The 22,974-nt window shown below is 40.7% G+C and overlaps 1 protein-coding gene and 1 long non-coding RNA gene across 6 annotated transcripts in view; one reads left to right on the top strand and one right to left on the bottom strand.

The window, feature by feature from the left end:
- Positions 1-22,974, bottom strand: part of LOC147755583 (uncharacterized) — a 33,892-nt gene that overhangs the window by 1,538 nt on the left and 9,380 nt on the right. The window contains exons 2-6 of one of the 3 annotated variants that reach the window (XR_015328942.1): positions 20,679-20,740; positions 19,274-19,484; positions 17,704-17,833; positions 17,152-17,273; positions 4,129-4,325 (exon numbers count right to left, since the gene is read on the bottom strand). This is a non-coding gene — a long non-coding RNA (uncharacterized LOC147755583). Of the gene's footprint in view, positions 1-3,316; positions 4,326-6,194; positions 6,333-6,662; positions 8,443-17,151; positions 17,274-17,703; positions 17,834-19,273; positions 19,485-20,678; positions 20,741-22,974 lie in introns of those variants that run through there. The other 2 variants (XR_015328943.1, XR_015328944.1) reach the window with 2 other exon arrangements.
- LOC111252104 (uncharacterized) overlaps positions 6,205-22,974 on the top strand; it is a 126,623-nt gene continuing 109,853 nt past the window's right edge. Inside the window, exon 1 of one of the 3 annotated variants that reach the window (XM_022809543.2) lies at positions 6,205-6,346. The gene's annotated coding sequence lies outside the window, so the exon portion shown is untranslated. The remainder of the gene's footprint in view (positions 6,347-22,974) is intronic. The other 2 variants (XM_022809542.2, XM_086990807.1) reach the window with 2 other exon arrangements.

Genomic DNA, 22,974 nt, shown 5'->3' with positions numbered 1-22,974 from the left:
GATTATTGTGGATATATTCACTCTAGTGTTAGTGAGTCCATAACCAAAATTGACCAGGACTGTCCCTCATCATTGACTCACGTTGTAGCCTTACTAACCGTACGAGCTATGATAGCTTCAGTCCCATGAATAACTGAGCATAAAGTTGGTAAATCTATAGATCGTTACTCCACAGCCATCGTGAATCTAATAAAACGTCTCTAGGTAAAATGCAAACGTATTTCATTCATCAATTATTGTAGATTTCAGACTAATTGTTTAATTACAGTTCAATAAATAAAAATAACTTGGTCCATTCCAGATAGAGAATAACGTTTGAAAACGTGTCCCTTTCGTATCATACTTTGACTTGGGTCTTGGCAGCGAAGTTTAAATGAAGCAACCGGTATTTTTACTACTGAATGCATTCAACAGAGGTTGGAGATCACTTTATCTTCGTTAGATCCACATGGATAGACGGAGAATATTCTCTAAGTAAAGCCTTATGTAGCTACGACTTGAGCTTTAGGGTGGCGAAGGTACCAACTTTTTTATCCGAACTAAAAGCCATGAATCCTCGTGATTGGTGTCTGGTCGTCGTAAGTTTTATAGTTGTGTAACCTTTTTGGATGATGCTTCAAGGTGTTTAACTTGTGCTGTGGAACGCCTTCCCGGCGATGCTTTGTTGTACAGAACAGTTGGTAGCAATAGATTGTCCTTATTTTTTTTATTTTAGGAAGGGGTTTCCAAAAAGGGGAGAACGCTTTCAAATCTCTGCGACACTGATGCCTTCGTAGATATCATATTCGCAATACAATTTAAAAAATTGCCTGTATTATGTATACCTATATGTATTCGCTAAGAATCGTTGTACGAAGCTTCGTAAGTTGTGAGTTTCATTTGATCCTGTGTTAGTTGACAAGCGCTTCCCGAAGTGAAGTCCCAAAATATTCCAATAAACGTCTACCTACGTTAGTACGTAACGGATTGAGGTTCCAGCTCTAAATAGATGCCAGGATTCAGCAACAGCCCTCCTTTTAGAAATAGCTACCTATACTTGATCTAATGAACGCGGATAACGTGACGCAAACCGGCAGTGTCGTATAGTCTTCATGACAGAAATAGTCTCATCTGGTTATGGGTATCACGTTAAAAGGTTCTACGAAAAATAGAGCTTTGACGGTTCTTCCAAAAACTCGTTTCTAAATTAAGTGTAATCTTCATGACAACAATGAGCCTTCGACGACGAACGTTATGATCAGCGTCTTCGAAGCTTGATGCTCGTTCAGCCCGTGAGGGTAGACTTGTAAAACACGAACAACATAAGTACACAGCTGTGTATATCGCTACCACTGTTTTTGCAGCTTCACTGGTCTTTACAGAGGATAAACACAAGGTACATTTATAAGGAAAGCTGTGCAGCGAGTTCAATATGCCCTAGTCACTCTTGGCTAAAACGTTTCCAACTAAAGATGAACTGAAGTCAGTCGCTAATATTTTAACATGATGAGTATGTAGATAGATAGGAACGTTAGAACGGTTGTTGAATGATAGCTAAATACGAATTTTGTGACGAGCCAGCATTTACTGTCGCTTTCCATTACATATACAACCGTTGTGTGCCAACTTCGATCAGATGCGAAACAAACCGCTTTGAACGCCGCCTCATTTGCTTTAAAAATTCGTTAACTCTGCGTGTAAAGACGACAAATATTGTCACTTCGCGTCTATTGACCAGAAGGTACTATATCTCTGCTCTAGCTAACTCAAATAAGCCACACCTTTCCTTTGTAGCCTTATTTGTGGACACAGGTGATACAAGTACGGCCTTCTAGGTCGTCGTGCAAAGCCCCATCTTTCAGGGCCGAGCGAGCTCGAAGCGCGAGAAAACGTTCTGACTTAATACGAAAGATAGTGTAGTGCTATGCATTACCAATGCACACAGATTGTGTCGGTTTTCTAATCTCGGGTCACCTTCCGTTCCTATGATATTCGTGGAGCTATGGATGTTTCCTTTATCCCACAAACACTAGCGAATGAAACGTTGCCCCCTAACAAAAATGAGAAAATGCACCTTAAAAAAAGAAGCTCTGACTGATGATATTGGGCCGAACTAGAGAATTAGCACTGGAAGATGATTAGCAGTTGTTTAGTTCAAAAATACTTCTTTTACCGTAAAGCTGAACCTCATGTCTTACATTCTGCTACGTGGTCTTTTCGAGATTATGGAATAGTCCTATAAGTATGCATTAAAAAATCTTCACGTAACCTAAATAATCATAAGAAGAAACATAACTGAATATTATATGTGCATAGAAAAAAAAAGGTGACTCCCCTTTTCTTAAGTATGCTTGTATCGAATATCTTCGCTTCGAAAGTTATAATAATAATAATAGATGTTTTTTTCTCGTTACTCATCACTGGCTTTATTTCCTATTTGATCTTCTTATTCTTATTATTATTATAATTAAACACAGCATACAATCTAAAATAAACTGAACGATACTACAAAAAATCTGCCGATAAAAACTACTTTGAGAAAGAATAGGTTTACTTTAGCGTTTTAACTTCAAACTAATTAGAATAAGAACGTTAGATGAGACCCTTGAAAAAGAATTAAAACCGTTTAGCGGAGAATATGGAGTTTCTCAGGCCTACTTCACTATTTTTTTTATTTATTACCTTTGCGGCGATTCGTTAATTCGATGGCCTCCGACGGTCCCAATGGCACTGAGCACTAGTTAGTTGGTCAAGTGCCCCTAATTCTTGCTATTAAATATGTCTTGACACACAGCATTAGATATAGGCTTAAGTCTGTCATTTGATTGACACATCAGGTTATTTATGAGACCATGAGAGTACAAGATCTTCAATTCAATCGATCAGTTCCTTCAGCGTAAAGGCATGTTGATTTGAGGCAAAAGCAAGGCGATGCTTAAAAAACACACAAATGTAAGGGAATCAAGAAAATGCTTGGTTTTTGTGTATTATTGATAAAGGCCTTGGGTATGCTGTTGACCTGTCGAGACAAAATCTGCGTGCACCATTCACGCGGAAAGGAGAGATATAACATTGTGTTATTTGTCCGCTTCTTTATCAATTCAACTAAGACGTCCTGTTCTATCTATCTCATTTTCGATTATAACCTTCTGTTTTAAAGCAATAGATTATCATTTACTTTAGCCATAGTTTGTGACGGCGCTACATTGAAGTCTGCAAATACTTCAACATGGCATTAGACGAAGTATACAGGTTCAAAGGACCGCTTGAGACAGAGAAAATTTTGGTTTGACCACAAAAACACCAATGTTCCTTCTAATTACCAATTACTACTTACCCATAGAACTTGTAACTTCGGTCCGTAGCAACCAATAAAGGAAATGGGTCGAAGTCGCAGCTGGTGTCGGGAATCGTTCCAGACGGTTGATCCTAGCATGAAATGAACTATAATTACGCTGAGCTTTAAACCTAAAATCACCTCACGTGCCTTTTGAACTGAACGACGCAAAACGTTACCACTACATTATCACAGGGACTGATTAGAAGCCACCGGGAAAGCAAGTAGTACCCACGCAGACTATGTGCCTAACCTCGTGAATAAAAACAAAGGGTATCTGTCTGCTTGGTGCCAGTAAAACATTTTCAGCTGATTGCATGCCCCACGTAAATTGCCCTTCGTAACATAAAAATGACCATATGACCGTGTAATTAAGATCCACTGAGGTACAAAACGGTGAACATGATAATCACTGGGCGAGTAAATGTTTCGTTAGCAGATGAAACGCGTGTAACTATATACATAATGTCGAAGAATCTTTAGATCATTGCACGATCACACAATGCCGAGCACGGAACTATGCTACCATTGTAAACCAAAGTGGCTGTACCGTCCGGTATCAGGAACAATTTAGAATACTCTATATAGTTTCCTATGACTGTCTGAGTAAATCATTTGCCTTTAGGGCAATGAGTGGGCGAGTTCGAATTTGTTTCTGTGTCGTAACAAGTAAATGCTACCTTTTAAGCCATCGGTATATTGCCATTCAATTGCTAGAATTGTCAATGTTTGCAGAGGTGCTATCTATTGGTAAGATACTCCACGCTTGAAGGATCACTCTTACGCAAGCATCAGATAACTACAGAAAAATAGCCATATAGATCCGAAATGTTTTTAATGTATTTGTCTACATTAACTCTACATTATCGAAGATCGAACTCTGGATCTTTTCCGGACTGAAACAGCAGTACTTTAGAGCATGCTATGATGCTTTAGCAACGTAAGGTAAGCAATATTCCCAAAATATGGTCAAGCGTCCAATTCAGGTGCGCCATAGATCTTCAGTGCTCTGTAAATAATATGCCAAATATACGATCGTTTAGAAAATACAAATAAACTTCAAATAGTATGATGTATGCATTCATTAAATACTTTAGTAATGATACGGAACAGGTTCTTCACTCGAGCTCCAATAGGGTTGTACTGCGGTTTTCTGTTCAACTGTAAACCCTATTGTTCCTACCAGTTATTTGTCTTTTCTTCAAACACAAACTTATTTCAACAGCGTCTTGCATTGAAACTTATTTAGGACAGGTAATCAAGGTTGAAAGTAATGCCAGCTCCATAGGTACAAGTTTTTTGGCAGAAGTCAACAAAAATCGAACGAGTGAATTTGTCAATAATATGTTTAAGTTACTCTTGACATGTACACTTCTAGACATGTCGCAACGCTAGTTCCAATGGCCAACATGCGCATATTATTTAGTAAGCATAGGTAAAGTATACTCCGAAAACTGCTGGCAGGTCAACATATCATTGCAATGGCAGCCAAGGCAAAGAAAACCGACGCACATAATTACTATTATAGCATGAGTTTGATGGAAGCCATCGCATGGCTGGCCAGCTATTGGAAGCATCTCGCCATAGATACGCCTCAGGATCAGCAAGCAACAAAAGCATGCTCCATTAATGTGCGTCTACCTAACGAACTCAGCTCCGTTACATAGCAACGCGGCTATTTGCACCCTTTATTTAACCGATAAGCCTCTTCGCTTCGACCCGTTAAACTTTACTCGGTGAAGTAATTCTCTCTCTTTTCTGTACATACGTGTATAATATGCCCGTGCAGTGGGGCTAATTATCGTAATAGTAATGATGATAATGGGGTTAATAGTGAATATCAGTCCTCCTCTTCCTGCCGTATCCATGAGGTTGTTGGGTGGGGTGGTTGTCTGCGCGTTTGTGTGGCTGTCTGGGTTCGCTGGTGACTGAGTGAGGCAGCGTTAGCGTCTGGGGTTCGTAGATAGGGCTCCCTCCCTCTTTCTATCTGTGCCTTTGGTTTTGCGTACCTGATCGGGTAGCTCACTTCTCAATGGAGCTGGTTGGTGGAGGCGCTCTATTGGCATTGAACAGCTGAAATAGTGTTTGCGTCCGCAGAACGCTGTCGATAATATATTCGTCGCTGAGCGATACCGCGCTCCGCCGGCGCGCGGCCGAACGCACATGCGCAGTTCAAAAGTTGCCGCGGATAGGCGAGGATATCCGACAGCAGCAGCCCATGCTGGCGCGCTGTTTCCTCTCTAAAGTTGGGGTGCCGGAATGGTTGGTTCAGCAGAGCGGTCTGAACCGTCGCCAGCGGGGCCCACGGACAGAGCGAACCGACGGTAGATAGCGACGTTCGACGTATTCTTTGTATGTTCCGCAGTATTGATATAGCTATTTGATATTATTCATAGTGATTTATAATGATGAAAACAACAACAGCGGCAACGTCGTCATCTATTCTGGCAATGTCATGCCATCTGCTAGAGTAATTCATGTGCAAGCGAAGCTGTTCGCTCGAATCGTACTGAAATAGAGTTATCTTAAATGCACCATAGAAATACTGTGAAACTGAGGACGTCCGTCGAGCGAGTGCGCTAAGCGTTTGCGTCCTCTTTGTCTATCCTGACAGCGTCAACAGTTACTATCGAGGCTGTTGGTAAGCATGTCGGTCTTTCCTTGGACGGTTTTGAGACGGATTCTCTAACCATCAGCTGTTACAGTGTTGTGTTTGCTGCTGCTGCTCCTGCTGCTGCTGCTGCTGCTGTCGTGTCAAGCTTCAGCAGCAGGAACCGGATCGGCTTGATAACTTCTCAAGAATAGAAGACTGGGTTGGACATCTTCTTGTGCGGTGATAATCAGTGCCCTCCAGCTCGGATGTGTCTCTGCATAGGATTAACTGTGTTCAACAGAATGTTTGTCCAGGCTGGCATTTCGGTGGCCAATTAAGGATTGGTGGCATTCAGTTTTACCTTTAGTGTATTTGCTTCTAGGACATAGCGGGACTCAGCTGACGCACTGCACCTGTGGATTTCTAGCATCAAAAAGGTAAGCGACAAAAACGTCTTTAAAATTTTGACTATTTCTAAAAATTGTAAAGACTCGTCGTTCTGATAGGTCATTACTTGTGTTACATAGTCACAGGCCGTAGCCCTATCCAGCGCCGAGGCCAATACTTTTGGATAAACATCGGATGAAAAACCTCCGACTATGCATCTATCTATCTATCCTTATTAGACACATAGTCGAAGGTTAGCTGTTGTGTTGTATGTCAGACTTGTACAGGTTCCCTCTTGAGAACTTCAAATAAAAAGATCGACTATTAAAAAGCTATCTTTATTATATTTGCTACAGCACCACGGACCTTTCTTTCGTGCTCATCTGCTAGCTCGGTAACTCTTCAACAATTGCCATTTAGAATAATCTCGCGTCGTTCATCACAGTCGCCACTAGACGTCACCACTGTTGTTGATCACCGTGATAAATAGAACCATCCTGCGCTGTTGCTCCATTCCTTGGCTTTTTTGTACCTCACTTGTGTTTTCCATCATATCACCAATGGTATTATTAATGCATGATTCATGCGAATGGAATCTGTAAATTTACGCGCACACATTCCAATATTAGTGCCCTAATGAGGGAACGGGGAGGAAATCCAGTGGTCAAGTTATTGTGCGCGAGCGTACCACGTCTACGCCTACACACGGCCGCATCGTCCTCCGTGTCCTTGGGCTGCTGAGGGCGTTTCGCGTATATATTATAGGCCGCCATAAACAAAAATTCTCAGCGAGCATTAATGAAAAAAACATCAATTATGTATAGAAAAGCATGCGCGACATATATTCCGCTGTTATTTGCGCAAGATCGCCAGACAGATAGATAGACAGACAGACAGACAGACAGACGGACGGACGGACAGACAGACGGATGGACAGGCGCGATTTGCAGGAGTCGTCTCACGATTGCAATTTACTGTTAGTCGCTGCATATATTATAAAAATCATATAATTATAGCATAGATTCATAATTATCTACCTAGTTTAAGGAAAACACAACCTTAGCAGAGCTGATACAGCTGTGGCCTATTGCTTTGGCTCTTTGCCTCGCGGGCGAATTACTGAGCAAATCAGACCAAAACTAAATGAGCATATATAACCACTACATTCGTTGTCACTGCTATTATCTTTGTTGCAATGGTTGTCGAGAAGGTGATGTCGAGGTTCCGCAGGTCCTTACCTCCTGCCTTCACTTCATGTGACTGTGCTACTCTTAGGCTTGCGCGAGCCGATTACTAGTGATGATCATTACACTGGGAAACTTCTGCCCTTCAAGCATTGTGCAGGGTAGCGGAATTCAATGAGTACGCTCCTGAACCGAACTGAGAAACCTGAACCACACTCAAAAGACGCGGTCCTCGAAAGGGCGCACGATGCACAAGAAAAAAAAAAGCGACGAGGCAGTACCGAAAGCAAGCCGCATATTTCGGTGGCTCTACTTTTCGTATCTCATAGTAAGTGCTTAAGATGACGGACAGGCGCGTTTTATCGCATCTCGATAAGTATACTAAATGACACCGACTACCAAATGTATTAACACGTTTAGGCTTTTTGACACAGATATATGTTCGCCATGTCTACAACATGGGTCTGCAGACATATCTACGGAAACCGGCCAAATTGACAATTGCGCATGCCTTAGCGGCTTCATATAACGCGTTAATTTTCAATACCTATAGGCTTATTATGTTCATATTTGCGTCGTTCTAATGTATTTCGCACACTGTAAACTCTGGGGAGCTTTGTCGTTGAGTGCTCTATTCATCAAATACAGTTTGTTATCCTGTATCAATACCGATACAATGTCGAGTGGGTTCATTTGGTGTTTTTCTCAGCAGGCTGTTTTGACTCATGCTTTAGCCAACTAAGAATCTCGATGATTTCAATAAGCAGAGGAATATACAATGTTATCGTTACGATAACTGGATCTGTTGACCGAATGACGTTAAGTCAGCGTTGTTCAGAAGTGACGCCAATACATACAGTCGGTGTCCTTTCGTCCAACGAAAACACGACCGCGATCAGCCGAAGCTAAACAGATGTATTCTACTCGAGCTCACAACGATGTCATAGGATTTTTGTTTGTCTCGTCGTTTCAGCGTTGTTGCCGGTCTTTAGATAAATCCGCCGATAAAAAGAAGACGTTTCGCCCAAACTCCGCTGGCCGCTGCCTTCGCCGCCCTAGCCACCGCTATCAAATACAATACAATACAATACAATACGTGCATGCACACTTGCACCCATGTATGTGTCTGCACGTAGAAGTGGTCACGGCATGCTGAATACAGGTGTTGTTTTTATATGTACATATAATTTACTTCGATTTCGTATGATAATGTCTTCGTCGTCGTTCTGGCTGCTGCTGGACGATAGCTAGACGCTTATTCTTTCTCTGTGACAATTTCGCAGGCTTCCAGCGTGTTTGTCCAGAACGTAACGGCGGTGATGACGACGATGACGGCGGCCGCTGCAACCTTTTCGTTGGCACAAAAATAATCTACCAGCAGTACAAATACTCTCAATATATTTTTAGAGATGACGCTGTTGCCGTGACCGCTGTTTTGACGTTACGCGTGTCGTTTCCGTCACATCCTCAGCTCTTTCTCGTGTTGACGCGGCATCCGACAACGACGGCAGTAACTGGTGATAGTAATGATGGTCGTGGAGTATTCTTTTGTCGTTGTTTGAATCGCTGACGCTAGGCATGATATAATATCTACGCAGCACGCAGAGATTCTCTTTCCCTTGAAGAAGATTAAATAAGATCCAAATACCGTTCTGGTGATGTTCTCGGTTCTCTTTGAAGCTCATACAAATTGAAACAAATAAAATATATTCCCCGATTTAGTTAGTATGCACTCGTTTTATAAGTGGAATTTCTTTTTATTTCTGTTTGGTGTCATAGATGTAAGGCTTGTTATTATGTCATGTAAAATGCGGGTTGTTTAAAGTTATTTTTTAGGTGTGACGTCATGCCAAAATCTAAATTATCGAATTTCTACATAGGTTTTTACGTGTGTGCAAATGTACGTAGGAATATTTTCTCCGGGTTGAAACATTGATCGGGCACTATGGGGCCCATTAATGCCGCATTTTCTCATATGGGGATATTGCTATGTGTGGCCAACTGACGCTAAATCAAAAGACGGTTTGGTTATGTCACAACATCTGTTGGTCCACCTTGACGGAAAATGAATCTATATGTAGCCGCGATAGGCAGCCAGGTCTTTTCGCTGAAATCAATATAGATTATTGTTCCAGCATGCGAAGAACAGCTTTTTTTTTTCAGATGGTTGAGCGCTTAAGTGAGATCATCTCATTTACGAAGGTTGAACGAGATTCGGGATGGACACCATTAGCTGCGACAATTGTATCTGATAGTACGCATTAAGGCAAACCACAATTGTCATCATATCTTCGTTAGAAAAACATTCGTTTGGCTTATTTTTAGAAGCTACTTAAAGGGTAACAATGCAATTTTTTTCGTCGTAAAATTAAATTGTGAGCTCTCTCAGGCCACCGGTCGGGGCCCACTTTGTTCGTTGTTGCCTTTCTCAACCTGCATAGCCTTTAATATTCTGCCTGTAAACCTATATATGTGAACGGGCGTGTTTGCCTGTATGTGTGCTCAGGAATACCTGACATTTTTAAACCTAACACCTTTTCTGGTACACGACGCTACGCAAAGCGACCTTAAGCCAGGAATATTAGGCAGGTTTTAGCATTCCAATTGGTTAAAGCTACTGTGCAAGGTGATCGATCTACGATCTTCGCCCTGACTCAACCCAGTGTCTGCGAGTACGTTATAGCGGGTGTTGGATTGATCATCAGAAGGTTTTTACAGGGCATCTGTGGAGCTAGGTGTACTAGCCGAATGCCATTGCTTCTCCGCACTCTTCAGAACGACCGCTAGAGTAGAGTAGGGCTTCTTTGAAGTCTTCGACACGCGGTAAATACACTATGGTTCTTCGTCAATAACAAGGAGTCCACACTGGATTCAGTGCAGCTTGAATTACCCGAATTTCGATATTTGCGGCCTAATTAGGCGCTATCAGGCGCAAGGTTGCGAGGACAGGAAAATGCGGTGCCTTCCCCATGTCGGCCGTATTATTTTTTCGCCCAATTCACATTGAGCTACCTGACGAGTTCCGGTAGCATCGGATTCACCGAGTACATAATTGCTAACAGATACGAAAAAGAGAAATATACGTACCTGTATATTAAATGCGTGTCTGACGAATCATGATTGTTTGTTCTGATATATGTCAGTAGAAAGATAAACAGTTTTTTTGGACTATCATGATATCTGCAATAACTAAATCTACAGCGCATCAGGGACAAACTCTTATGATTACCTGCTCTGTAAGCAGTTTCTGTATATATATATATAGATATTTTATCAATAGTATAAGCATCTTATTGCATTTGGTAATACGGATGCATTAAGGTAGAGCTGGACTCAGCATTGACATAGCTCATTTAACTTACAGTAACTATGCATTTTATATAGTCACAATTTATCCACGATTTACCCTCAATGTACACACCCGAATCGCCTGATTCAATCAGTACCCTAATTGAAAGGGGTACAAAAATAGCTATGTTCGTAATGATGAGACAATCAATGTATCGAGATTTACGGACTGCGATGACGTACTGTTGGCGATTCATCCGCATCTAGCGTATGTAGTTCTCATAGGTCATGCAGGGGTTCCCAAGCAACCTGCAGCCCACTTACCTTTTCCCCACAGAGTGCTATTACCACTGCGTAAGTTCTATGCAATGACTTACTTATTGTGTCAATGTCTCTAAATAGAGTCACTTTTTAGATACATGTACTTCTATCTATGTCTGGTAGTCTTTTCACTATAGTTAGTCACTACTGTGTCTCAGTATTTTTGGATATTTTTGACCGAAATGGATGCCGTCGCTATGTCTTATTGTGCGGGTCCTGTTGGAAGTTGGAATCGTATTGGAGTATCAGTGTCGATCTAAGTGGCGCTTCGTACACTTAAACCATACAGCTCTGTTCCTTTTCAAGTAGTTTGTTGTCTGCAAAAGTTACCTGTTCCCTTGTTCCGACAAAAGCTAGAAGTGGCGGTTAGTTTCGAGTACGGCAATGACGTTGCGTAGGAGATCCGCTGTAGGAATCAAATGTACGTTGGGAATGTACGTAGGAATACGTGATCACAGTACGCTTAACGTTATTTGTTACTAAAAATCTATCCCATATTGACAGTTGTAAAAAAAAAAAGTTCCTTATTGAAGCTTTTCCGATTTTAGAAATTGGCGGACAACGTGATGTGATACGCGTGTCAGCTTCAAGTAGATTCTTCCAATTACGTTATATGCTCGCGCAAATATTTCTAACACGTTCTACCCTGACTCATCACGTAAGCGCGGACCAAACGGCTGATTAAACAGCCTCCAGTCAGTCATGCGTCGATTCAGCGCAAATGCTGCCGATAGTTATCTTCACAATAAAAATTAAATAAAAAATCACCACGTTTTAAGAGTTTATCAAGCGATAAGATCTTACTGAAGGAAAGCGCAGACGCTGATAGAAATTTTGTGGCGTCGACAGTTGCATTGTATTTTCAATTAACATATACTTTACAAATTCATTATGCGACTTCCAAAGGCCCAAAAAGAAAGCCCATTTGCACACATACAATGAATTAGAAAGGTATCGAATTCTACCTTAACTAATATTTCAGTCACAAAACTTTCTCTCGGTTGTATATAGGCATATTGTGTGCTCTTAAAAGTGCCGCGTCTGGGACGACCGCCGAGTGAGCAATGTCTGTATAAATTTGATATACTTACTACTATAGACTGCTTCGTGCAATTAGGGAACTTGAATGCATGCTCGATCATTATATGTGTATGGTTCTCTGGAACACGAATTGTCTCCCTCTACTCTCTACTATCAACAAAAAATATAGCCACGCAATGAGAGTTTTTTCTAGCTTGGTGACAATAGCCACCATGGGCACGACACAATACACAACGTCGCGGATAATGAAGGTTGCTGGTTCGAATCCCAGGAGGAACCACCCTCCATTTTACGATCTTCGCCATCATCACCAACACCAATTTTGGATCGAGAGAACAGAAACCTCCTACAAGAATAGCTACTACTTCTCGTCCCTGTTGTCGCTCTGAAGATGCCTTTCTCCAGTTCTTTCACCTATGCATGTATATATCTCTACATCTTATGTACGTCTTTCAGCAGAAATAAAGCGTGCGACTTACCGCCAAGTGCAGTTTTTCTACGAATGAACCGTGTGAATATTTTACAATCGTCGGCGTTCTTGTCCTTGCTGGCCTGCGAGGCTCAGCTCTCTTCTTTTTTTCTTCCTGTATTTTGTGTCCGTCTACACTCGGCCAGCACCACATAGGTTTGCTTGCGCGCTATGGCGATGCCACATGCGTGCCAGCGAGCTTTGTGGTCAACCTCGGCCGTTTTCGCGCTTAAGCTTCTGCTGTTTCTGCATTCAGGCTGAGATCTCTCGGCCTCGCGAGATTTATCCACTCTCCCCCGTGAAAGCCAATGAACAAAGCAATATAACACTTCAGACACGGCCCTATTACATGAGTTGCGCCATCGGTCAGAAGCTCTGTTTACGAGACGATACAGACTTTTTATTTTTTGCCGTTGTTGCTGTTTCTTAGCTAAATGCCATTTTTTCTACCTAATTTTTTTCCGCTATTCGCTACCGTTAATCTGAACTTAGCTCGTCCTACATTTTTGCTGTGCTTAAATGGCGCGTGTCATTAAAGCGCCAGTTTGTTATTGAGGCAAGCGACACACTGGAGAGGAGTCGTGTACGAGGTAAAGGACACCGACGAGGACAGATTAAAGACTGCCTCTATAGGAAGAATGAAAAAACCGTACGGAAAGCTAGAGGATAAACGCAGATGACGCGCGTATGATCTGAAGCCGATGAGAAGCACATAGCTCAGAACGACGAAACTCTAAATTTTTCCGAACTAACCACTTTTAGCGGGAGCGGTATCGGCTAACGTCTTCGTTATGCTTCCGCTGCATAGAGTGGACCATTGTTATTTTTTGGCACGTTATCTGAATAACACAGTTTGTACGTTAGTTATTGTCTGTGAACGAATTGGATTCGCGGTGAGATGTTTAACGGATGGCTATGAACCTGTAGATGACTAACTGGCTATTTTAAATTGACCTATGGATATTTTGAATTAGTTGCTTAAGGAAACGGTCGATTTTTTTTTTTTAACAATGAACCGAATTTTTGTCTACCTGTATGCGTTTAGGGATGCTTTTCTATGCGAGCTGTCTTTGCATTGGATTTTTAGGTCTGTCGGGATGAACCACGAAAGCCTATGTAATGAGAACATTTCTCGATTTTATTCTATTTTAAATAGTAACGGACTCCTGGCCCAGATGTTATTTGACGAAGACTTTAACTACAACAACATTACAAGATCTTTATAATACACTTAGCTAGCATATATTGCCAGGAGTTGCTTAGAGCCACGTGCGACTTCGGTGATCTTCTATTGATCCTACTGCCGATCAATAAAACAAACATGTTTCTATTACGGCATCGTTTAAATGAAGAAAATAATATGTTTTTGTGAGCGTAGTGTTATTTATCACAGCTAAAAACACAATGACGGTTATGGCGTTAACGATTCAATGGTGTCATTTGTACGTCACCCGTTGATGTGAATCCATTTGTAATCATAAGTAGTTTATTGGGCAATCCGAACTCCACATGTAGGGTGTCGTCAGTTAGGCCGAAGGACCGGAACAAACAGAACAATTTGCCAGAACAGCCGTCAAAGGTGAAGGACTAACAAGCCATGCGAGAAAGTGATAACTTATAAAAAATATATATATATATAAAAGAAAAATACAAGATTGCTTGGGCAAGGGTAAAAACATGAAATATTATTTCACTCCAACCAATAGCTATCAACTGAAGAGGTATAATGAAACTAGCGACTAGTGTAGTGATAGCTTTGTGCTATCGCTAATAAGGGGTTCAAACGGAAAATTACCCCCAAGCTGAAGTATACTGACACCATAAGCACTAGATAAATGCAAGCAAGTAAAATATTGAGTATATATATTGTAGAGGTGTGGCGCTGACATTACCCCACTGCAGTAGTCGTTCATTTATATCAGCGTGACCCTAGCAGCTATTTTCTATGTAAACTATTGCAGAGTCATCCGAAACAATTAAATTACACGATTGCCTAATTTTGTTACTTGTTATTAGACCAAGCCGTTCGAATGTTTACGAACGAGGGTATCCGCAGCCTGGTATTGGCTTCTACACTTTAATATGGCGTCGTCTGATTCAATCAACAAATAAAACTGAGATGCATTCAGAGAGTCATCAGTGTCAGTGTATAGCCACCCCAACATGGTAACTAAATGAAGTTCTACCTTTTCAGATCAAAGAGTCAGAAATGATTGTGTTCTCAAGTACTTGTGCCAATAAAAAAAAAAAAAAGAAACTGCAGAGTATTCGCACGGGAAAGTGAAAGTGTACGATGGTCGCCCAAACAATTTGAAAGCGTTCCCACACAGCCGCGCATATTTAAATATCTCCTTATTATTGTTATTATCATCGTCCGGGACGCAGAACCCTTCTCAGTCGCCAGCCATGAATTGTGTGTTACATGGCCTCGGCTACGATGAGCACAGTCGACAACTACGCCTATATAAATAGATAAAAATCGTCTTCGAATAGGCGCTGGCACTTTCACACCGGACTGCTAAAGAGCCTAGATAGGAACAGAATAGAATAAACTCCTAATATGGATTGTACAATATCACAATTTGATGCTGTTTTCTATAATTGAAAAACTATCGAAACGTCGTTTTAGGAAGGTGACGCTGATTCTAGGACCGTTGAGAGGCTATTGAAAATTCAAGCACACATGAGGGCCAATCTATCTGTCTAGTAAGTGGTAGTTTTTCGAAAACGTAATTAAAATAAAAAAAAAATTTCGCTTGAGCGACAGCTGTGTCTTAGTCAGCTATGGTATCACAGATCTGCGCAAAAACGACAGTAGAAACCGAAATGAAGCTTTCTAATATGGCAACTAATTAAACAGTTCCGAAAGATACGCTCATAAAACCGATCATATAGAAAGAGCATAAAAATACACATTTTTGGTCGATAGTATACGTATAAACGTTAGGTAATCGTTGACACTAGTAAACAACATTGAAAAGGCTTTGTTTGTTTTGCGGAAAAGCATAACGTGCGAGCGACCTTCAACCAAAGGACACCCCATAGTTTGGCTTACAGCTTACTAAGGTCTTTGGTAAACAACGTTATGCTAAATAAATCGAATGGTCGATAACGCTTATGTACGATTCTATTCATATAATGTCATCGTTTACGGCCAAGGCTTCGTTAACACAAATCTAACGGACTGAGCTCAAAGAGCTCTAAGACTATACGACTAATATGTATATTTGCACACTACCGACGAAATTTCAGCTAGGTCATGGCTGTGTTTCTTTGCCACTCATCCGCACACTTAAAAATGCTACAAAGCTTAAAATGGTTTCTATAAATTTATTCCTCTTGTTCCCCTAGTACGTATAGGCGTGTATTAAAGGCAAATAATATATATATATATATATATATATATATAGAGCAATAAAAGTGGGAGACGACTACGTAATTTGTCCAGCAAAGATAATGACTACATAAGAGCAATACGAAGATTGTTCTTGGCTAAGTGTAGGCGATGTTGTTACTTGACGCCTGGATCTCGGCTTGCGTTTTGCTTTCAATTCCGGTCACGGAAAGTCTAAGGACAAAGTTGAACTTTTTTTGTTAAGGCCTAAAAGGGTTCCCCGTTTTCAGGGGAACAAAGAGGAACTCTTTTTACCCGATGATGGCCATCATGCCTGCGTGTTCCTTCGTTCGTTATTGAAACACCATGTTTTTTATTTTTCGAATTGCAAATCGAAGTCGGCGACAATTTCCCTAGGGCATTCTCAAAAAAAAAAAAGCTACATGTCGTCGTACATCGAAAAAATCGACGACAGTATCAGTTAACAACAATATCACGTTTCTTATTGTCTTTGAGGCAGTACAGCGGAACACGATTTGATGACTGAACATGGAAGCTGTCGAAATTTTCAAGCAGCAACCGGATTACACGCATATACGTTACAAAGATTGAAGAGGGTCTACTTATATATCTTCCATATTGGATCTGTGCTCTCAGAAATACATTTTTGGATGGCTTTGGTGCTGGTTTCCGCAACTGAGATACCCTAAAGGATAACCTAAAAATAATTTGCTGTTTGTAAAGACCGAAAAAGGCTTGAGAAATAGTAATACATCAAGCGACTATCTAAATTTTTGCTTGAGAGTTTCATTGAAAACCAAATCGAATTGTTGTGGGCCCTACCGGTTAAATCCCGCCAAGATTCAATTTGTGTCATCGTGATACGTTCGCTCTGCGTTACTCTTATAATGACTGTCACCGTGCCTGTCGTGTTCAAATATTTCCAGTAAAATCAGCGCTAGCGGCGACCATTCCAACGACAGTGTTGTCTACCTTACGAAAAACGCGCCGCAATAGGGGCGTCAAAATGCGGGAGTGACTCAGTGATTGACTGAGTCTGTTGACTGAATGAATGAATGAACTGAAGATCAGAGTAAAACTTTTTAGCGACACGTCGTGCCTGACACGCGTCTGTGAGTGTCAGAAATGTTACTTTATTGAGTGGAAGCGCAGAAAGAAGAATTATATTTCAGGATCTTTGGCAGCGGTTACACTTACTTCAGATCGGGTTGTCTTGGTGATGCCGGTTGCGACACTGGTGATGAAGACGGCGGCAGCTGGTCAAACGGCAACGGATACCACATTTACGCTGCGCATTTACAGACAGATTTCAGAATCACCTACACATAAATCATTTGTAGACGAAGATCATTTCGATGACGATTAGATCGTGTATACTTAACGGCGAGCAACTTCTGGCTTCCCCTTGTTCGCATCCCTCGTAGCCCCTTGCATGACGATTCATTTACTATCTTATAAAGTACTGGTTATGGTGTAAAGCAGCGACATGCGAGATCGTCGAACCGGTCAAGAGCGAGCGCGCGAAAGTTGAAATTAGAAAAACGACGCAAGCATGTCCGTGCTTTCGTGCAGCGACATCTAACTGTTCCCCTTAAAAACAAATATATATATATATATATATATATATATATTGCAACGTTAATTATAAAGATGTTGGACCCTGCTTTACGTTCTTTTGAAGCTGCTTTCGCCGTCGGTTTTCAACTGATAGATGAGATCGAAATGGGAATAGCTTTGAACCGAACGAACCTTTTCAAATTCATCCTGTGTTTGCGCGCTTATGTTGACGGGATGATGCGCGAATATGTTGAGGAAGGTCCCGCTGTGCGCCTGTCGGACGCTATTCGATGTAAGGCTTCTCGATATGATTTTTTTTTCGCTAAACAGACGACCACGATGAGCAAAGTGACCAATATGATTTACAAAGTCAACGCGGTTATCACTGAACTCCTCTATTATTCGCATATTGTTTATATTTTGTGCTTTATTAGAATACGATCCCGAAGCATTAAGAACCTTAACTGTTACTCTATTCAGGGTTATAGTGCCTAACTCGTTTTGCTTTGACAAGATGAAGATATGTTGATAGACGATTTATTAACTTCGATAAAAAGCTAGTGCCGTGATCGTAAGAGGCCCAAGACTGAGGTAGTCCTTTACGACGAACGAAGCGCCCCAGGAAAGAAGTGAGTTTTATGGCTAAGACCCAAAGTATAATATTATATATGCATATTTACGTAGTGCAAATAATAAGGAGTAAAAAACATCGTATATAGTACATTTAACACATGTTATATGTTTAGGTTGGTACTTTAGATGGCCTCTGTATTAAGCTGCTGTTTCCTTTTTACACGTTGTGTATAATAACAACAATAATAAAGCTGAAAATACATATACATATATATATATATAACGCCTAATAGAATGAATCGGTTGTTTTAGTAAAGGTCGTACTCATTTATATCTCTAAGGGCTTCATTTGGACTAGTTTATAACAACCTCACCGACCTTCCTCTCCTCGAAACTTCTTTATTCGCAGATGACCTAAATATTTTTTTAACAGCAAAGTAAGTGTGTAAACAATCAGTCCAATTTCGTATAACATAAAATGCCAGAATCAAGACAAGAACACCCATACTGACAAGAAGCAAAAAGGGAACTTTGAATCGTAGAGAGGTCAAAGTTGTATCGTTTCAATCTGAGAGTTTCGTACGAAAGATGACGCGTACAACTTAGACATCGGTGGTCTGCCGATGCCGACACAAGCACACACACACACACACACACACACACATACATACATATGAAGACAATATGAAATCGTTAAGAATCCGCCGGTACACAACTGTGCATTAAGATCGGCGCTGCTCATCTTTAGCGAAGCCGATAGCGATGATAATGAAGATAAAAATGCCGATGATGGCTCTACGTATAGTTCTGAAGTGTATGTGATTGACAAGCAACTGAATGTTGACAGCATTCAAACACAAGTATGTGAGATTCCCAAGGGAAGAAAATGAAGGATCGCATAAGTGTGGGCTGTTACCAATCGATGTCAACAACAACAACAACAACAGTGACGTCGTAACTGTCACTTCAATACGATGAGGACAGAAAGAAAGTAGACTTTGTATTTAACCGTTATAGCGACAGAGACCTAAATGGACGGGACCGAGTTAGCCAAAGGAAAAAGCAATATATAACAGAATTACTTAAGGAGAATTATCGAGAAATAGAAACAAAGAAAAGATATGGCTTGAAAAAGTCACTTTTGGTTGATAAAAAAGTCAAAAACTCATGAAACGTGATTTTTCTTAACCTAGCTGATGACCGTAGATGATGATAAGGTGGCTCGCAAGGATGACCTTTGACAATGGAAAGCATCGCGGATATCTCCAAGATCTAGCCTAAATGGTTGCAGATTAAGTTACCGTGAAATAGTTTCCTTGAGTAGGACCTTGATGAAGCGCGTCAAAACAGTCGTCCTTCCCGTTTCATTCCTTGACAGCGCCTCTCATGGTCCCCATTAACTAAAGCAGCAAAAACGACAAAATCGAGCAACAGAACGCATTGGCAGCATTTTCCCACCACGTAGGACACATTTAAGTTCGCGCCCGACATTAAGGGGCCCCTTGGACGCCAATGAATAAAGATTTTCTATTATCGCTTGTTAGCGAACGCATGCAAGCATTATTTGATGTGAACACATGCTATTTTTTCTCTAGCCGTATCCAAAAAATCAGATAATTGAACCTAACTACCGTACCAAAAATCGGTTTACAGTTCGGATGCTTGCAGTTTGATACTTGCACAGCAATTTTGCCTTTAAAGAACAACAAACAGATATTGTCGGTGCTGCTATCGCCGTCGTCGGCTAGCCCCATGTAGGCTTCCTTCTCCTGGCTTTCCGTTGGATAGCTTCTCTCCTTTTATCTACTTATCTATAGAATGTCTTATGATAGGACACTCGTCGTGCTACCGGAGGATCACGGTCATGAGCCTTCAGTTTTAGTTTATACTGAATTGATCTCTACTTATACGTATATAGGTATTTCTACGCGCCGGTAGGTATGCGTATTGGGTGCAGTTTGCCTGAACTTTAGATTTGGCTCTGTCCCTTCTCCAAGCTTCCCTACAGTTCTTGATCCTTCCTTTATGCTAACCGTTTTGTCTTGGAATACTTTTCACTGTTAAGTCGTGTGAACAAATAGTCGTTTACGCATCGACAACTGACATGGCTGAATATCATATAGAATAGATTTTTTTTCCTAGATTCTATAGAATTTCCTAGATTATCTATAGATAAACGATAGCAACTAGGGCTGAGGAACGCTTCTGACGGACAGTTACTCTTACTGTTCGATTGAATAGGACGAAAAACTTTCCGCATTGACTGTCTTGGGGGGTGATGGAAGCATCTTTCTAATCCATCATTATCGAACTGATACAGAATAGACTCAAGAAAGAGATTAGATTCGATTCGATCGTTAAATTACGCCGTGGATCTTTCCGAAATTTTGGATATACAAATGGTCAGCCTATTACGCGGCTGTAAACAAAATAGCTATGCCATAAAAAGCCTGTTCTGGGCAGGAATATTTATACCTATTTGGCCTATGCGCTTTTTCCTCCCACACCCGTTTACTAACTGTCTTTATCAGTTGACTAAATAACGGAAAAACAAGACAGCCAGCCAGCCAACGTTTAATATAATTATTGTATACGTTTTTCCGTTGCGCGTCTTCGATTTTATGGTCGCGAGATGCTCGTTGACGTGACGAAACGCCTTGAACCGAAATATAAACGAAAAAATATTACGAAGAAGACGTTATCAATTACGTCGTATAAGGCAGATCGCACTGAAATAGCGCAGCCGGTGTAAATGAAAGTTATTTGGGTTGATTCGAACTAGGCAGGGAAAGATCGCATAATAGGACTATTGACAGGTTCTATTCGCAACATAATAACTTCTCATTAGTGCAGTGAATCTGAGTAAGGCATCACAAACACTGCACATACTTCACGGAAGCCCCATCTATATAATACGTCTTCGTTTTTGTGTTCTGTTAATATTGTTAGACGACAACGATGCGGATGACAAAAATCATCGTGAAAACGAATTGTTAATGTTGTCATAATTTTTATATTAGTAGGTCAGTGTAAGCCGTTCTATTGCTTCCTAGTGCTCTTGCGTGCGTTATTTCCTAACGCAAGCGGATTTTTCCCAATATGTAATAACTTTTGTTAACTATCCACTATTCTCCTTTACTATTCCTTAAAATTTTGCTTTCCTCCGTGCGTTCACTATGCTTATGACGAGCTATGTCTTTTGACGAGGTTTCTTACGAAATATAGTCAATGGCCAGTTGGAGGTAGTTTTTGTTTCCTTGGAGCAGAGCGCGCTACCGAACAGTATTCACTAGGCGTTGTCTGGTTTTTAGTGACGGTAAACTCCATCATTGTTGTTATAGTTATTGTTTTTTTTTCGCAATTTGTCACCGTCGTTGCCTTTCCGAGACCGATGATGCGTGATACGTCTGTGTGTGTGTGTGTGTGTGTGTGTGTATGTAGTCACATAGGCGCACATATTTATCTTATATGCAAAACCATAGATATTCGGTTATATGTTATACATAAGTGTATGAGTCTTTATTTCCTATTATGGCTACTACGGTGCCAGCTGTGAATGTAGTCTGCGTATGGTTGTTATTATATCACCGAACCGCTTCCGTTATTGTCGGTTATCTTCACTGCAGGACGTCATTCTTCATTGTTCTTCTTATTCATGTTGCTAGTTGTGGTAATGTTCTTCGATGATATGGCGTACAATAGGCAAGCTACCATAGAAATGGGGTGTTATTACCATAGAAATATTAACTTCATCTGCCACTACGCAAGTGAACTCCGTTCGTTAAAAATAAAATCCAAATTTACCACAAGCACCTTTATCTCTAATAATACTCAGTGAGATTCATCGCTATGCTAACTCTGTACATTTCGAACGGATTAGGGCAACGTAATTTGTTTTGTATTATTGGCCCATTGTCATTTTTAGAGATGTAGGCAAATTACGTTTGCTCCTATTGTTTTCCGAGGGGGATACCTGGACGTATCCTCTCGAAGGTTGCGTTCGTTCATTAAATTTGTTACATTCGAGTTACCCGTAACAGCAGGGGACAAAACATAGAGAAGGAATTATCCTTACGGCGGCTGTATTGTTTTTTAGCAAAATCATTAGGTTCCGAAGCAAATATGTTTGAATCGTATACGAATGGCGTTTTATTTTTGTCCGAACTTCCCTACATTTTACGTAGCCTGTTTCTGGCCCTGCCCGATTTGATTTTTGCTTCTGTTACGTTGCTGACCTAATCCTTTTCCTGATAAGGTTTATGCCCTGGCAGCCTGCGCAGATGGTATTCTTTTTCTATTGTTCCTACACGTTTTTAATGTTTGCTAATAGTTAGGGTAGCCGAATGAATTTCTCTTTTGAAGAAATTATACGTTCACATTGAGGGGGGTTTGACTGTGTCAAAAGTAGTGGCTGTGGCGTCAGCGCGATGTTCAAAGGTATAGTCCAAAGACAGGGACTATTATTATTATTATTATTCTAGAAATAAAGTAAGTTTTTTCATCATTTTTTTGCTCTAAGAAATCGTATTTGCCTGTAGAAGCCAATTGTAAATATAATTCGGTTTCTAGAAAGCACTCTGTAAACTTCCCTGAATATGTCGGTTCGGCCTATCCTTTTATGAGCCACTTACATTTAGCAGAACTACGAGCCATGCATAAAACATAGACGGTTTCACGCATACATCCATGTAGATTTCGATGACTTTAATCAATATTTGTCAATGACTTTGATCAATATTGCTCGGAGGAGCTAATTGAGAATTTCGTGTCATATCGCTTGTATCTGACATTTTGTTGAGTATGTATTTTTTCGAATAATAATAATAGCAATACTATTATACGCGGGTAGCATTAAAGCAATAAGTCTCTGTGTATCGCTTCAAGTGGCTT

The sequence above is a fragment of the Varroa destructor genome, unplaced genomic scaffold (genome assembly GCF_002443255.2).
Source record: "Varroa destructor unplaced genomic scaffold, Vdes_3.0 BEIS01000005.1, whole genome shotgun sequence".
Lineage (NCBI taxonomy): Eukaryota > Metazoa > Arthropoda > Arachnida > Mesostigmata > Varroidae > Varroa > Varroa destructor.
The sequence above is the reverse complement of the archived record's forward strand: the minus strand, read 5'-3'. Positions and strand labels throughout refer to the sequence as shown.